The sequence below is a fragment of the Pipistrellus kuhlii genome, unplaced genomic scaffold (genome assembly GCF_014108245.1).
Source record: "Pipistrellus kuhlii isolate mPipKuh1 unplaced genomic scaffold, mPipKuh1.p scaffold_m20_p_19, whole genome shotgun sequence".
Taxonomy (NCBI): Eukaryota; Metazoa; Chordata; class Mammalia; order Chiroptera; family Vespertilionidae; genus Pipistrellus; species Pipistrellus kuhlii.
This window is the reverse complement of record NW_023425504.1, coordinates 2,870,044-2,888,697: the sequence shown is the minus strand read 5'-3', so window position 1 is coordinate 2,888,697 and position 18,654 is coordinate 2,870,044. Positions and strand designations below refer to the sequence as shown.

Below are 18,654 nucleotides of genomic sequence, written 5' to 3'. Positions count from 1 at the left end.
ACAATGAAAACTTTCATGCTAATCAATTACTACTCACTCATAAAAATGGTCCATGTACAAAAAGACTAATTGTCAAATCATCAAAGATCTGTTCCCCTTATGATATAAACAAAGCATGTACACTAAATGAAGATTCACAATTTAACATGTTCTGAAATGAGAGTGTATCTTATAATCAAAATGATTTATGTGGGTATTTAATTTGACCAGTGACCTTCTTAAAATTTTACTTTTCAATTTCAGTTTAAATTTAATATTATTTTCATGAGCACAGTATAGTGGTTATACAAGTAACAGGAACAAAGCTCACAACTAATGTATGTGCTCTGACTGGGAATCAATCTGGCGACCTCTTGGTGCATGGGACAACATTCAAATCACTGAACCACACTCGTCAGGTAGAATGTATTTCTATTTTCTTTGTTTCTTTTGTTCTTTAAACTGATAAGAACAGATACTACACTTGATCTTAGCCAAAAGGCCGAGAAGCGATGTTTCTTTTGTTCTTTAAATTCCACATATAAGTGAAATCATATGGTGTTTGGCTTTCTCTGACTGAATTATTTCACTTAGCATAATACCTTCTACATCCCCATGCTGTCACAAATGGCAAGACTTCATTTTTATGGCCAAGCAATATTCTATTTTATATATGTGCCACAACTTTTTTTATCCACTTTTCTATTGATTGGCACCTACATAATTTTAATATTTTAGTTATTATAAATATGTTGCAAAGAACATGGGGGAGTACACATCCTTTCAAATTAGTGTTTTGGGGTTATTTAGATAGATGACTTTTTGACTGAATTATATTGCTTTCTCTTTGAGCCCTCCCACCCAACAGAAAGATGATCCATCTATGAAGGAAAGCAAACTGATGAAACTTTACATGTGCTTGTGCTTAACTGAAGTCAATACTGCTTAAGTATTTATTTTTCTGAAAGGTTTCTTATTAAAAACTTCTCCATTCTATTTTTCTAGTTAGTGGAAATCTATCTTGAGTATTTAAATCTAAAAGATGAGCTAGGTTCTAAATCTGCATCTCATGTTTCTCAGCTGAGTCTCTTCTTCAAATTATATACGCATGTTTGTATCTGTATTCCGATTCATTTTTTCACACTTTCACAGTCTGGAATGAGAACCATACATTTGGTAGTTCTTTAAAAAATATATATTTTATTGACTTTTTTACAGAGAGGAAGGAAGAAGGATAGAGAGTCAGAAACATCGATGAGAGAGAAACATCGATCAGCTGCCTCCTGCACACCACCTACTAGGGGTGTGCCCACAACCAAGGTACATGTCCCTGACTGGAATCGAACCTGGGACCTTTCAGTCCGCAGGTCAACACTCTATCCACTGAGCCAAACTAGTTAGGGCCATTTGATAGTTATTGACCTATTTTCAAGATTTGTCAATTTAAAAAAAATTGCCTTTGCACTGAAAGAACAACCACTTTAGATTGAATTGCATTGCAATTATTTTTGTAAACTAAATATAAATTGGGTCACGGTGCTATTTTAGTCTTAAATCAACTTTAAGGTAAGTATTTTTCCATCATTTCTGTTTTAATGGATCCTCTTTCTAGATATTATTGCTTTTATTCTAATGGCTTTGTTAACTGTAATTCTAGAATATAGTTAACTATAGTGTCACATACAAGTATTTCCAACTTGTTCTTGAACACAATCTTTGAAAATGTTGCTCTCATGTTTCCAGTCCTCTGTGGCCTCAAACTAATATGCTGAAATGACTTCCAACCATTATAGTTTACTAATTTTAAGCGATTTTACCTTGCTTCATCCCAATCATTAAAGTCCCATAACACTTTAGGGACCATCCATTTCAATATCCTTATATCATGGCCAAGAAAACTGATGCCCAGAGAGATTAAATTATTTTTCAAGGTCACACAGCTTGATAGTAGCTAAACCTAAAACAGAACTCAAGGCTCTTCACTTTTGCAACAAGGCTCTTTCCTCTCTACCATAACGTATTTATTTATATGACTAATGTCTAATTCATATATCTTATTTTAAGTTCCAAATTATTCATAATATTCTGATTATTTTAATCATTGTCTGGAGTTTTTTTGTGAAAATAAAGATAATGTAAACTACTCTTGTCCTTATCATCCCAAATCATCTCCAGTATCAATAAAAGATGTCTTCATTTACCTGTATGGCAGAAAGCACATTAACATAGCATTTTAATTTGAATTAATAGTAACACTTAACAAGGAAAGCTGGATCAAATACTATAACTGATCTTCATTATAATTCCAATAAGGCCAGCAGCTGCACAGTTATAGCCATGTTGTGTTATGAATGTTTCATAAACGTATTTAAATAAGTAGATCTGGAAAAGACATTAGAACAAAGGTGATAAAGTCTATGACATATATACAAATTAAAAAAGTAGAAGAGAAAAACCTATAGTAATTACTATATTTAAATATCATTACCCATGATTTTAAGTATTAATATTTCTATTTTCAGAAAAAGGGAACTACTAAGGTACATGACATAAATTTTAACACATTTGATCAATTATCATGAAAATTACATGTGGTTATAATGACCTTTTGAGGCATTCTATAGCATAAAAAAAATCTATGGTTATATAACATACAAACCTCTGGATTTTCTGTCAAAGAAAATGTGTAACCAAATACAAAACAGAATGGTTATGTATTCATGAATGCTAAAGAAAACATCCTGTGTTTCTCTTACAAGTGTGTATATTCTAAGAGAATGATATATTCTAAAGTAAAGCAGAGGATTAAGTCATAGCTCCTATGCAGTCCTTCTGCTGCTTTAAAATCTACATGTAGTCCTTGAGATGAATAAAAAGGCAAACTCAACTGAGATAAGTAAAATCTTAGCTCAGAGAAAGCACAGGTACATATGTGATTAAGTATATATATATTTATTAACAAAGCAGATACATTTCTGTTTCAGTAGTCACACACATATTTTTTTTTGAGACAGTAAGGTTCCATTGTGCTAATAAATTCAGTTTGCAACTGCCTTTTAAATCATTAAGGAGTGGGTCTATCATAAGGTAATAAGCAAAGATTTCCATGGAAGAAGAGTCACAGGAAGGTCATGCCTCTGATTTTTTTTTCAATTTAAGAATATTAAAGAAGAACAATTGAGAATATTATCTGGAAAAATCAATGATCAAAGTACCTGTCCTGCGATTATATGGACAAGTCATTAGAGAGAATATTTCAAGGGGAATGGAAGCTAAATTATTGAGATAATTGCTTCCATTTCCCTACTCATTTTTCATGTGTAAACACAATAATTTGCATTCTATATTGAAAACCTTTTATGGCCATTTAGTATTACTGACTAATTCTAGCTTCTCTTCATGGTCATTACGGAAAGCACATACATGTTAAATAAAAGACAAACTTGGAAACTAAAAAAAATGTTTGCAGGAGAAGCCTTGGAGAAAAAAACATTGCATTATTGCCTTTAAGCAATATGCTAGAATTATCTGGGGAACTTGTTAAAAATTGAGATTCCACCCTAGCCAGTTTGGCTCAGTGGATAGAGTATTGGCCTGAGTACTGAAGGGTCCTGGGTTCAACTCCTGTCAATGGCACATGCCCAGGTTGTGGGCTCGATCTCCAGTAGGGGAAATGCAGGAGCAATGATTATCTCCCATCCTTGATCTTCCTATCTATCTCTCCCTCTCCTTTCCTCTCTGAAGTCAATAAAAATATATTTTTTTAAAAAAAGATAAAAATTTATCCTGATTATAATTATTTAAAAACAGAAGATTTAAAATAAATAGAGATTCCCTCTTTTTATGGTTTATAAGCATGAGTTAACTAGCTCCCCAGGTAATTCTGATGCATCTAGAAAGGCCAACAGCAGTGATGTTTGGGAACAACTGAACTACATCATCGCAAATATTTAGCTGTTAAGATTCCCTAGAAAATTTCTTATATATTTCATAGTTTGAAATATGCATTTTACCTAAATCCTTTTCTGAGTTTATTTGCATGCCATTTCCCCTAAATTACCAATCAGGGCAATTTCCATGTGGTATTTTCAAAGCAGCACAACTGGAGAAAAGGGTACGCTAAGATCTATAAAAACTGCTATCTAACATTGGAGGATGTTTCGAAAATAACTGGTTGGGTACAGACTAATTTTTGTTTGTTTTGTTAGGATTAAATAGATGTATTTTCCCATTTTTTCTAACTACCACCACTCACCAAAATATGCATTAATATTTATGGAATTTCTGCACAACTAATCTGATATAGCTATTAAGATGATGAAATTAACAAAATCAACATAGTTACTATACATAGAATCATCAATTGCTCAGACTCTTAGGCAATCATTACTTAAGGAAACTACAAATCTTTCTCAAACCAGTCATTAAGCTGTGACCAGGAAAGCATTATATTTTAAATGACAAAAGGAGTTATTTGGCCTTTTCAAATTATGATGTATCTGGGCTATCTCACTTGCTTGAATTCATGATATATTTGGACAATTTCCTTCTTACCAAAGTAGGCACAATGTTTTCCAGTGATGTTATGATAAAGAGAAACAAACAGACCTCTGAAGGAAAAAGCAAAACATGATTTGTATTATTTAGCAATTTTCCTGGCATTTTCAGTTACTCTAGTCAATTTCAAGCCACCAAATTGATGTCATTGTATTTAGAGCTGGGAAGAAATACACACAATTGGTTGGCACAAGCTGGTGTGATCTGCTTCTGGCACACTGTGTCTATGCAGTTTTAGGTTGCATCTACCAACTTTTAAACAAGGAACAAAATTCCATTTCACTTCCTCATACTATCACTGTTAGGAACTGGGGGGCAACAGAGAAGAGGCAAGGATCCTTGCTCTGAAAGAGCTCTCAGGCTTTATGGAGAATATAGACCTGAGACAAATCACTGTTATGCACAAAATAAATATTGTGATGTGGATAAGCGTTGGGTGCTAAATGAGCACCAAAGAGGGGCATCCAATCCTACTTAAGGACTAGGAAAAGGTTTCTCTGAGAGCTGACATCAACCCAAATCTCACAGGTAAAGTTGTGGGCCACACTTTACCTATGAAATTTACAAAACCTCACATATTGGTTTGGGAACAGGAGAATAGCTGAGTCTGGAGGTGTAACCCACAACCAGGTCTTAGAATCTAGAAGAACTTGAATGGTGCAAGTAGAAGCTTGTACATTTTCTCTGTTGTTAATAGAGGACCATTAAAGTGTTGGAGAATACTGGATGCAGGGCAGAAAATGCATTGGTGAGATAGAGACATACTGGAAGCAAAGACAGATACTGGGCAAAGCTTAGGGAGCTAATAAAAATCTCACAGAAACTTTGATACAAGGTAATAAGGGCTTTAAGAAAGTTATGAGCTTGGCTGTGGATTGTTTTCTAGTTTCCTGTCGTGCATACACAATGAGGTTGTAAGCTTCATGAGTTGAATATGGAAGTTTAGAATACTACCAATTACACAGATGTCTCTGAATAGTCATGTGGTGGTATGGAGAAGCAAAATATACTAGTGTTTTATTGAATGTTTCAATTTCCACCTGGAGTTTTATTCTATGTAGACATATCCCCACCTGGTATGTAAAAGAAATAATAAACCGAAAATAACTAATTTTAGGTATTTTTTCAATTATAAACACATACCAAGTCAACATGAACTATAAATGTATTTTAAAACTTATCACATCACTTATCAGTATATAAAAATGGTGTCAATCTCTAACTTTATCTAGCATTTCCAAATTACTTATAAATTTATGTCTGTTTCTCTGCAAAACGTTGCTCAAACATTTGAATAGGCAGAAGAGTAGTAGTACTTTAATAATACTAGGGAATCAATTGCAGTAGCTTATCTAACACAAAAATAGATGTAATTTTGATTCATTCACACTAGATGGCTATTGTTGCCTTGGCTATTCTCATTTTTTTATTTGACAACTTAGGGGAAAAGAGGTCAGTGCCCCTGACTGAATAGTCAGGTATTGTATGTTTTTAAATTTCTTGAGATACACTGGTTGAAAAATCACTAGCTTATACTAACACACATAACAATATGCTACAGAGTAAATGACCTTGTATTTGATTGTGATCTGGAGACTTGTGACATTGTGTTATATTCTCAAGTCCACTTCTCATAACCAAGCCCTCTATTATAAACACAGGTATTTCTTGACTCTAAAACTAAGTAAAAATAGTATGTTCTCGTTGGAAAGGATTTGAAGAACTGGATTTATTTATCATGACACAAAATGTCCCCACTTTAGTATTAAATATACCAAAAATAATTCACACAATTTACTATCTTTGGCAGATAAGATAAACAATTATATAAAAGCACTGCTGTATATACATATAGGCAGGACAGAGACAAAGTTAGTGACAGGATTGAAATTTTCTTGGTGTTTTAGCCGGTGCCTCATATTGCATAAACGGTGTTTTTAATATTCTTCAACTTCAAATATTTGGTTAGAAGAAAAGAAGGTGCCTGGCCAGCATGGATCAGTTGTTGAACATCAACCAATGAACAAGGAGGTCACGGTTCAATTCCTGGATTGCAGGCTTGATCCCCATTATGGCATGCAGGAAGCAGCTAGCTAATGATTCTCTCTCATCATTGATGTTTCTATCTCTTTTTCTCTCCCTCTCCCTGCTTCTCTAAAATCTATAAAAATATATCTTAAAAAAAGAAAAGAAGGAAGTTAATATGCATAGGTTAGAGGATGCTCTCTCTATGGGTGGAAACCTTTATTTTAAATAAGAAATATTAAGTGCAGTCTGCACTATGTTGCAGTAACAATGTTAAAAGTCTCAGTGATTGAATACAGAAAGGGCTCATATTTTGTTCTACAAGTTCCAAACAAATGGGCATTGATTCAGGGGAGGTATGGTAGGTTTATAGCTTAATGGATGGTCCACGTTGTAATGCTACCATTTTGGGGGAGCTTCCAGAGCGCCAAGGTCAGGAAGAGAGAAAGCTTAGAGACTTTCACCTAATTTTAACTGCCTTGGAGAGGAAGTGACACATAATTGTTTCCACTTGTATTTCACCAGCTAGACTCAATCACATGTTCCTCCCACCTATCTGCAAGGGAATGTGAGGATGCAGTTGTCTGTGTGTCTACGAAAGAAAGGGGAACTGGGTATACAGTTGCGTGCCGGAATATCTATTATAGAGGACAAATAATTAGTATATTAAATGTATGGGATCAGAACAGGAAAAACTTAAGAATTCCTCTAGAACTTATCTTTCAGATCTTGTGCTCTTTAGCTACAAGAGCCATGTCTTATATGATTTTGAATCTTTAGTGGCCATGACAATGTCTGTGTATAGAGGCATTCCAAAAATGTATCAAATGAATTGATTTTCCCAAAATTTATAGAAGAGGTAGAGTCAGAATTGTTTAAATTGGAAGTGCTCCCAAACCACAAAAATACTGGATGCATTAGACAGATAATAATAATCAGTTTAATTATAAACCAGTTGATATAAATCAGTTTGTGATAGAGATAATCTACACATTCAACATAAATTGTCTGGGTTTTTTTTTTTTTTTTTTTTTTTTGTGTGTGTGTGTGTGTGTGTGTGTGTGTGTGTGTTTTATCTCCTGGTTCTAACAGTTTCCTGAGTGTGGAGACATGCCTAAGCAAAAAAATTCAAAAGGCTGGATGACAAACTGAACTGAAATAGCCAATCAAGAAAAGCTGTCAACATCCACTTATTCCTACTACAAATTCCACCACAAGTGCTGCAAATTTGAGTAAGCCTCAATCTGTGCTATTTTGTATTCACAGAAACATAACTAGAGAGCTGGAAAACACCTTAAGAAGCATTTGATCTAGAGATGGCAACTGATAAAACACCACTCCCTAGTGCTCTGCCTATAGCAAATTCTCTGATATATACAGGTGGGGCAAAAGTAGGCTTACAGTCATTTTTATGGAAAATAATTAATAAAGACTAATATAAGAATAAGCTCTATGCTTCTCATACTCACAACTGTAAACATACTCTTTGCCCTACCTGTATTTATATGTGCTTGTAAGTGAACTGGAGGTAGTGCAGATAATTGCCTTGGGTTTATGAACTGTAAGATATTATGCTATGAGCTTTATGTGAATTATCTAACATAGTTATTATAGCAACTCTAGAAGGTAGGTAATATTATTTTCCTCATTTTATTGGCGAGGAAAGAGAGGTTTAGAGAAGTTAAGTAACATGCTAATGGCTACACAGTTGGTAAGTGGGTACAGAAATCTCTGATTCCAGATCCGGTGCCCTTAACCAATGTAATTAGCCATTGTGATATAATGCAATCAGAACAGACTATGGTGACAACATTGAATCAGGACTCTCAGACTACTTCTGAACATGGTGACCCAAACAATCACTTCCAGTTAGTGGTGATTGTAAAGGAAGTTGTAACTTACTTTCCTTCCCTGTTAATTCCCTTAATTCAGAGAAATTGAGAAAACTAAGACCCAGGGGGAAGAGGTTTATATAAGGTTACCTTTAGCCAGATGGTGACAGAACCAGACATAAGAAAACTCAGCAATCCTGACTTGAAATCTCAGGCTCTTGCATCAGGATATGTACTAAGATATTTGTCCAGCCTGGGCAGCAACTCAGAAATCAAGGATGCTTGGTTCCCATTTGACAATAGACCGCAAAGAGGATCCAGTGTCAGGGCATGGAGCACTTGAGAATTTCTAGAGTATCCAGTGAACATTTCCTCGATGTTTTGCCACAGAGCATTTGGTCATACAAATCAGCTCTGCTGAGGGCTATGCAGAACTTCAAAGAAGGATCGATAACTGCTGTAGTTGATTACCTCCAATCAGACTAAATTAGTTCTGGTGCCTCTGGTCACTGATGAGTCTGACTCATAAAGAAGTAGGAAATCCAGAAAGTCATGGAAAAGCAAAATGAAGAGGGGAAGAGAATAAGACAGAAAGGGGAATAATTTTTTTAAAGGAGTAAAATCATAAACATCTGTTGTGTTGATTTGTAGAGTTTAACAAAAATTATCATCACTATACCTGTGCTCAAGCTTAGTTATCTGCGTTCAAATTTAACATACTGACAAATTATTTCACTTAATTATTTAGGCTGTGGCTTCTCCAGTGCTTGTTGGTGCAAGATCTTTTTCTTACCTTAATTACTTGTTTTATTTTATTTTTAAAATATATTTTTATTGATTTCAGAGAAAGAGGGAGAAAGATGGCGAGAGAGGAGAGATAGAAACATTATTGATGATAATCATTAATCAGTTGCCTCCTGCATGCTCCTTACTGGGCATAGAGCCTGCAATCTGGCATGTGCCCTTGATTGGAATTGAACCTTGAACCCTTCAGTCCATAGGCCGATGCTCTATCCACTGAGTCAAGCCGGCTAGGGAATAATTGCTTTACATGGACTAGATTTCAATTTTTTCCACTTATCCTTTCTCCAACTTGCTAGGTTATTGTTTTGGGTGCTGTGAAATGTAACAAGGACCCTGGGAGGCAAACTGAGTGACTGCTGTGTATTTCAGACAAAAGCTTCAGTGAATCCACTCTTCTGATGATCTTAGGTGTATCCTTCTCAAAGATGAGTGCTAGCTTTCAATGAGGGGTTTGTAGAAGCACTTGAACATTTTCAATAAAACTCTGAATTTCTAAAACATAATGGGTGACAAGAGGTAAGGACTCTGGATATTTCTGCAGTAACTTACTTTATAATTTATTTTCTATTCATATGTTGCATGCCTTGAGCTCTTCACATTGCTAAGAAAGCAAGAAGAAAGAAACCTCATTTTCCTGCATCTCACTGTGCTAACAGAGCCAAAATGTTGAGTAAAAGATGGAAATGAGTGAGGGAATTTTTACATTATCCTTAAGAGCATTTGACAAAACATCACATTCTGTGTAATTTAAATAGCTGAATGGAGCAAACAACGTTTAATTAAAGAAAAACTATGAGCTACAAACTTCAGACAATGATTCTAATGGGTGCTTAACAATATCTTCACTAACCTAATTTTATTAAGAGAATTATAGATGTCAGCCTTGGCAAACAACAGTCCAAAGGGTCAGTTTGGAGCTAACATCTATGCCTGGCCAATGTGGCTCAGTGGTTGGGCATCAGCCCATAAGCCAAGAGATCACCTGTTTGATTCCTGGTCAGGATGCATGCCTAGGTTGTGGGCTTGATCCCCTACAGAGGCATGCAGGAGGCAGCCAATTGATGTTTCTATATATCCCTCTCCCTTACTCTCACTCTAAAATAAAGAAAAACATTAAAAAGACTAACATTTATGAGCCATTATTGAAAAAATATACTGCTTCTGTGTCAAGTAGGGATTTCAGGAAGATGTGTGTGTGTGTGTGTGTGTGTGTGTGTGTGTGTGTGTGTGTGTGAATTTTCATGGAAAACACAACCTGGTATTTTGGTGTTGCCAAGAGAAGCCCTTCTGGGAGGCATAGCTTTAGTGAATTCACTAGAGTCCAGTGTCTTATCTTCAGCCTCAGTGTCAGAGATAATCTCTTTTCTAAAATTTGGGGGAGGGGGTCCCAATTCCCTTTGTATATGTGTTAATTATTTTCAGTCAAGAATAAGAGCCTGGGGAGGGGGTTAGATTCACCTTAAGTTAAGTTAGTAATCTCTGTCCTGACCAACTGTGTGCTAATTTTATTATCATATACGCCAAGTCTCTGAGATCAGTCCCATTTTGTTCACTCACAAGAGTTGATTAAGGAGGAGGCTAATTTCCCCCTCATATTAGTTGTTTTAAAATCACTTCTTTAGCTTTCATTCATGGGGAAATGAAGAGGCTCAAACTGAAGTGCATGTGGAGATCTTGACTTACATGACCTTTAATTATATATAATTTGGATAAAGGGGGGAAAAACACATAGAAAATATCTTCTAATTAAACCTAACAATTAAATCTGAACCTCAGTAATTGCAGGAAATGGGATCATATTACTTTTATTTCTCAGGTTGACTCAAGATTAATGCCTGATTATGGCTGGACTCTTTTGGTACATTGACATTCTTAAAAGGGCACTTTCCTGTTTCCTGATTGATGGTGGATGTTTGGGACTATCTGGTCACCCTGGTCATCACACTGTTGTCTTCTATTACAGTTTTAGTAATTAGATCCATGTTCTATATCTCTGTTTATATATGTCTCACATTTTTCCCTTTCCCACTGGCCTCACAGGGTTTATTGACAGGCCAGCAGAGGACATTTGGCTCAGGTGGACTAGAAAGACCCTAACAAGAAAGTGGCCCCAGCCTCATTTCTTGGAACAGCCTGATGTCAAGCTATCCAGCACAAAAGAAGGCAGCCATACCAGAGGGTGAAACAGCAGGCCAACAATAACAATGGCCACTTACTGCCCACAGCCTCAACGGCCAGCACTAATAGGTCTGAAGGACAACAAACTCTATCTAATCAGACTAAAACACTTACATCCCTTAGCCTCTGCTCCTTGTGGTTTTGGGGCATAAAATTCAACCCCAAGGACAGTGGAGGCTGAGTCCCAACCTTTCCCGGTTGTTGCTCCATCCCCCCATTCCCTCTAATAACCCCCCCACCCCCTTGCTCACTGCATCTGCCTATTTCCTTGAGCTACTCCAATCTTACATTTATTTGGGGTTATGGATGAGGCATCTTATTTGTCCTCACCCAATTCCTCCAGGATAGAGCTGGTAAAACTCAGTCCCATAGTTCAATACTGGATGCCTGATGCTAGACGCCCTGTGCTGTCTTTCTTGAATAGACCCCTGCTTAGACTGATGGCTAAACCATGTTGGTACTTTTGCATTCCTTGCTGGGATAGGCGTACTTTTATTCTCTAGGCAGAATTAAAAACAATAACAATTACCATGGCACTCTTGGTGATATTCAGGAATTTCACAGATAAAAACAAAATCTGATAAGCTTCTAAATGAAAATTACAGGTAATTTTAAAAGGTAGAAACTCAGACTGTTATAAGATATCAAGCCTTCAGTGGTTAATACATATTCTCAGATTTTAGAATTTTACCCTTATGTATATCCTTCATATGTGAGGAAGGAAGAAATGTACTTTGATATGCAAGGACTTGGAAAACATGGGGTGAGGGGAGGAGTTCCATATTCCTATGGTTCCATCTTAGTCTTTTAGTGAGTCTATGCTCTTGATGATAAACTTTCCATGAGTTCCTCAAGTTTTCTCCCACCTAAGGTGGGTGAGATTGGCTAGAATAAGCTGGAATTGGTTATTTTCCTTCCCCTGGGACATTCAGGATCTGATAATACCCAAGCATGTTGGGCTGTTTAAACACTTTGTTCTGAGGGCAAAGCCTTTGTAAGAATAACAGAGTGCTAGTGTATTTCAAAATGGTTCTTTCTCCACTTCCACCTGCCAAAAGCACAGGACATTTTTCTATGTTATTTACTGTGGCAACCTGGTTGAGTTCCTGGAGGTAAATCTCACAATATTTTGGGAGTCCCTAGGCAGATGGAGCTGTTGACAGCACCAAGGCCAAAGGAACTGTACCTGAATGCACGAGGGATGGGGCAGTTTGGGGGTCTGAAGCTGAGACCACAATTGGTACCTGAGCATGTCCTGCCTTCTCTAAATTGCCCTGCTTGATCCTGACCTCCAGCAGGGTTTTACAAGCTCTTACCTGGATCCTAAAACTCCCCAAAAGTGACTTTTGGCTTTATATGTCTGCCCAATCATTGTTGCTACAAGGGGGGGGGGGGTTTATGAGTGGAAGACGTCCTAGACGTCCTAGACATCCAAATATCTCTTAAACGAATTAAAAAAAATAATAAAATTGCTCACATATTTAGCATTTTCAGTGCTTTGTTTTCCTTTGTATGGATCCATACTTTCATCTGGTATGATTTTCCTCTTCTCTACAGAATACTTACTTTCTTTTTAAAAATATATTTTATTGATTTTTTACAGAGAGGGAGATGGATTGTCAGAAACATGCATGATAGAGAAACATCGATCAGCTGCCTCCTTCACACTCCCTACTGTGTATGTGCCTGCAACCAAGGTACATGCCCTTGACCAGAATTGAACCCAGAACCCCTGAGTCCACAGGCTGACACTATCCACGGAGCCAAACTAGTTAGAGCTACAGAATACTTTCAATATATTTTGTAGTGCTAGTCTGAAAGAGATGAATTGCCTCAGTGTTCCTTTTTCCTGAAAAAGTATATTTTGTTTTCATTTTTGAAAGATATTTTTCACTGAGTAGAGAATTATAGGATGAGAGAATTTTATGTTTTAAGTACTTTAAAATGTCACTCTAATGTATCTAGTTTGCATTGATTTGGAGGACAAGTTTGCAATCATTTTTATTTTTATTGTGCTATACCTAATGCATCTTTTTCCGCTGTTGATTTTTAAGGATTTTACCTTTATCTCTGGTTTGCAACATTTTTATTCTAATGTGCTTTGCCCTATCTACATCCTCTTGTTTTGGTTTTATTTAGCTTACTTGGTAGGTCTCTGGGATTACACCTTGTATCAAATTTGGAAATATTTCAACCTTATTTTTTCAAATACTCTATTATTTTATTCTGGAATGTCAATTTCACATGTGTTAAGCTACTTCTTGTTGTCTCATGGGTCATTGATGATGTGGTATTTTTTCCATTTATTTTTCTTAATACTTTTATAGATTTCAGAGAGTAAGGGAGAGGAGCAGATAGAAACATCAATGATGAGAGAAAATCATTGATCAGCTAGCTGCCTCCTGCATGCACCACACTGGGGATCAATGACTTCCTGGTTCATAGGTCAACACTCAAACACGGAGCCAAGCTGGCCAGGCTCCATTTCTTTTTCTTGATGTATTTTGTTTTGAAAAGTTTCTGTTATTATATTATCAAATTCATTATTTTTTTATTAGCAGTATTTTCACTGAAATCTCTCTCGGCATTGTGGAAATTTCAAATTCTTCTTCAACTCAGAAACTCCCAAATTGTTTATGCAAGGCCAGGATAATGTCAGTGAACTATAATCTTATGTTTTATCTCTTGGTGTCAGTAGACAGTATTAAAGTTGATAAATCATGAAATAGTGATATAATATATCTGCTTGTTTCCCCTGTGCCAAGAAAAATATATTATATATATTAGGTTGTTAATACATTTGGTAAATAAATGTAGGGAAAGAAGATCGGAGGTATAAAGGGTCAGTTAAAGTAGATGTTTTCTTTCATAAGGTCTTTTTTATGATTTGTCTTTTTAAATATAACCAGATTCTTATATTATTTTATTTAATTTAATTTTGGGGGGGAGTGCCATAATTTCAGTGAAATCAAGTATTTTTAAATTTTATTTTATTGTTTAAAGTATTATACATAGTAGTACATATATCTCCTTTTATTCCCCTATTGACCTTCCCCCAGCCTCCCCTACGCCCCATCTCATGCCCTCATCCCACACCCCCTGTGTCTTGTGTCCCCTTAGTTGCGCTTATATGCATGAATACAAGTCCTTAGGTTGATCTCTTTCCCCTCCTCCCCACCATTCCCAACCTTCCCTCTGTAATTTGACAGTCTGTTCAATACTTTACTGCTTCTGTATCTATTTCTTTATTCATCAGTTTATAATGCTCTTTATCCATAAATGAGTGAGATCATGTGGCATTTCTCTTTCATTGCCTGGCTTATTTCACTTAGCATAATGCTCTCCAGTTCCATTTATACTGTTGCAAATGGCAAGAATTCCTTCTTTTTTATAGCAGCATAGTATTCCATTGTGTAGATGTACCACAGTTTACTAATCCACTCATCTGCTGATGGGCATTTAGGCTGTTTCCAAATATTAGCTATGGTGAATTGTGCTGCTATGAGCATAGGGGTGCATATATCCTTTCTGATTGGTATTTCTAGTTTCTTGGGATATATTCTTAAAAGTGGGATTACTGGGTCAAATTGGAGTTCCATTTTTAGTTTTTTGAGGAAACTCCATACTGTTGTCTACAGTGGCTGTACAGGACTGCATTCCCACTAGCAGTGCATGAAGGTTCCTTTTTCTCTGCATCCTTGCCAGCACTAGTCATTTGTTGATTTGTTGATGATTGCCATTCTGACAGATGTGAGATGGTACCTCATTGTCGTTTTGATTGCATCTCTCAGATAATTAGTAAATCTGAGCATGTTTTCATATGTCTCTTGGCCTTCTTTCTGTCTTCTTTCAAAAAGTATTTATTTGAGTCTGTTGCCCATTTTTTTTATTGGATCATTTATATCCCTTTTATTAAGTTGTATGAATTCCTTGTATATGTTGAAGATTAAACCTTTATCAGTGATAACATTTGCAAATATGTTCTCCCATACAGTGGATTTTCTTATTGTTTTGTTGATGTTTTCTTCTTTGTTATGCAAAAGCTTTTTAATTTAGATTTTTATATTATTTTAAAATAATATAGAAAAAAATCAGTGTTTAATTCTCAATTTAATTACAAACAAGAGGTATCTGCATAATTAATATCTACTAGAAAATTTAATTGGAATATAACACAGAATAAGTCCTAAAGAAAGAGTTCTCTTGGTTAAGCAATGTGGTTAATTACTTTAGATACTTCAACTCCTATTGCTGCAGTAGGTGTAATCAGCAGGAAGCACCTGCTGATGTAATCAGAATTATTAATCCAGCCCATGAAACACTGGTGGCCCTGTGTATATATTAATAGTTCCACAAGTGGTTTGTTGGTTTTAAAGGAAAAATAAATGAAATAAAATTTAAAAGATTAATTTCACAGAAATTCTCATTCAAATTTCATTATCAGATTCTTAAAGTTTTCATATGTACTGTAAGATTCTGTTGAATCTCATTCGACTTGCATGTCATTAACAAAACAATTTTCAATCTATAACATACACACAATAAAAGGACAAATGCTAAGCATATTAAAACAGTTCAATGAATTTTTACTAAGTAAACATACCCATATATGTGGTGTCCATATTAATATACACTTTACCACCAGCATCTCATAAGCCCTTCCAATTAATTATCTCTAACAAGGGAATTGCTTGTTCTTATCTACCAGCATAGATTATTTTTAAGATTTAAGTAAATAGAAATGTCATTTTAATATTATTTTAAATGTTCACTATATATGCCTTCTCCTTATAAATAATCCATCTTACCTAAGAATAGACAAACATGTAAATTGACTGTACCTCCACCACACCCACAGCCAATCAGTAGTGATTATGCAAATTAACCCAACAAAGATGGTGTGTTGATTTGCATATGCAAGCATGGAGTGGCCGAGAAGGGTGGGATACCTGCTATGAGGAGGAGGGGGGCAGTGGAGGGAGCCACAAGAGCAATGCTCTGGCAGGGAGCGAGGACTTGCAGGATCTCAGGCAGTGGGAGCGAGGACTTGCAGATTCCTGGGTGGCCAGGAGTAAAGCCAGGGGAAAGAAGGCCTATTCTTGCACGAATATCATGCAACGGGCCTCTAGTTAAAATATATCCCCAAATCACACACACACACACACACACACACACACACACACACACACACACAAAGGATCAATGGCTGGAAAGAGTGAACTACAATGTAAAAGTAGCAATGAAAATGGTAATATAAATAGTACAATTCAGAATAACATTGCAAATATAACTAGAAAATAAGACTCCAGTGAGAATATATGTACGTAAATTCAAGAAATGTGATGGGTTTACTAAAGCATTCAAAAAGGAAAACTGGAATTAGAAAACAATGAAAAGAAATATCCAAAAAGTTAGATTTTATTCAATTGGTGTGAATTTTTACCTAATTATAGATTCACTGTTACAAATTGAGCTAATCTGTAGCCTATTAAAGCTATCAATAATTATTTTTTATTATTTTCAAACAAAATACAGTGACCTCAATGGTAAAGCAATATTTTCCCAACCATGTTTGACATAAATTTATCTAGAAGGATAAGGATCAATATGTTACTTAAATTAAATCAGACTCAAAGAATACATAAGTATCTTTCAACATCATACTCATCATGGGAAGTAGGCACAATGAGATACAATTAACACTAAAGAAAGTTGTTTAAATCAGCTACAGGTGTCTCTCATGACAGAATAACTGGTATGAGAATTGCTCTCTATAAATTACTAGAAAAGTGGGCAAAGTATATGAAATCATTGTTTTTAAAACTTGGGTAAAAGCACAGGAGGTTGAGCCCTGAGAGACAGGAAATAGACAAGTTGAATCCATACATTTCTATCTGGAGGCAATTTCTCATCTGTTACACGGAAGTGGGACCCAAGAAATACTTACAGGTCTTGCTGAATTGAGGTGACAGATATAGTTGTTCAAGGAAACTGAGGCAGATAGAATTGTGGGAAATACTAGAAAATAAGGAGCTATGCAAGAAAGAGACTGCAAAAGTATTTTAATGAAAGCTAAACTGAGCATGTTTGACATGAAACTTTTTAAGGAGCCAAGCAAAATAAACAACCTCTAGGGAAATAGAAACTGGCCATATTCCAGAGCTTACAAAGCTCCCAAAGACATTTCAATTCCTACTACCTAGAGTGAAAAGACCACCTTGAAAACCCAGAATATCTAGCAGAGAATCCAGAAGGGTTAACCTTAGTAAAGTCACTCTAGACTTGTTGCAATTCTTAAGAACAAGACTTGAAAGGATCGTGTTTATCTACAAGTAACTTAATTTACTCCAAAATAGATTTCAACACTCTTTAAAAGAAATAAAACACTTAAACAATTAAAAGTTATTAATACAATTTATACCATTCAATAAAAATAGTAGACATGGTAAACAACAGAAAAAAATGTGAATCACAAGTTAGAGAAGAAATAAAATCAATAAAAACTGGCTCAGAATGAACTGAGAAGATGAAACTACCCAATAAGAACTATAAAATAGCTAATTTACATATGCTCAAAAACTTAAAGTATGAATCAGCTACCTGCAACTAGAATAAATGCTAGATCTAATTTTCTTTTGTTTATTACTAAAATTCAATGTTACAAAAGAACATTTTAAATTCTCATTTACTCAATGTTAATTTAGTAACCCAATATTAAGACTAGAAAATATGTACTAGGAGGATTATCCCTGAAGGGGTACCATACCAGCTCTGTAACAGGTCATAGTTTGTTATGAAAACAAAGAAGTGGCATGTGAATGTTAGTTTACAAACTATGATAATCACAGAACACCATTATGACATCCTGAAGCTAAGCCAATGAAACTGATCAAATCATGGACTCTGAGTGATTTTTTTTTGCATGCCATGTTCAGAAATGGTCAAAAATAACACTTTTTCCTTGCTATTGAGAAAGATTATGCACATATGAGGGCTTTTTTATATAAGGAAAAGATGAAATGAGATCTTGCCTTCACACAAAAAAACTAATATATTAAGAGTCTTGAATAGCCTAAAATTATGATTTAATTCATGGACAAGGCATCATTACTAGTATTAGTAATACTGTGGATAACCTATCAGAATGTATTAAGTGCAAATGGCTTATAAACAGATTGCCAAGAATTTGGCTTTTTTCCAAAACCTAAAGATCTTCCTCAACTCATTGGAGAAAAAAAAAATAACATATCATTAAGTATAGTTAAAACCTACATTTAAA

The 18,654-nt window shown here is 35.4% G+C and overlaps 1 pseudogene; it reads right to left on the bottom strand.

Moving 5' to 3' along the window:
- Positions 1-277: 277 nt before the first annotated feature.
- On the bottom strand, positions 278-493 carry LOC118722254 (annotated as a pseudogene).
- Between the last annotated feature and the right edge of the window lie 18,161 nt (positions 494-18,654).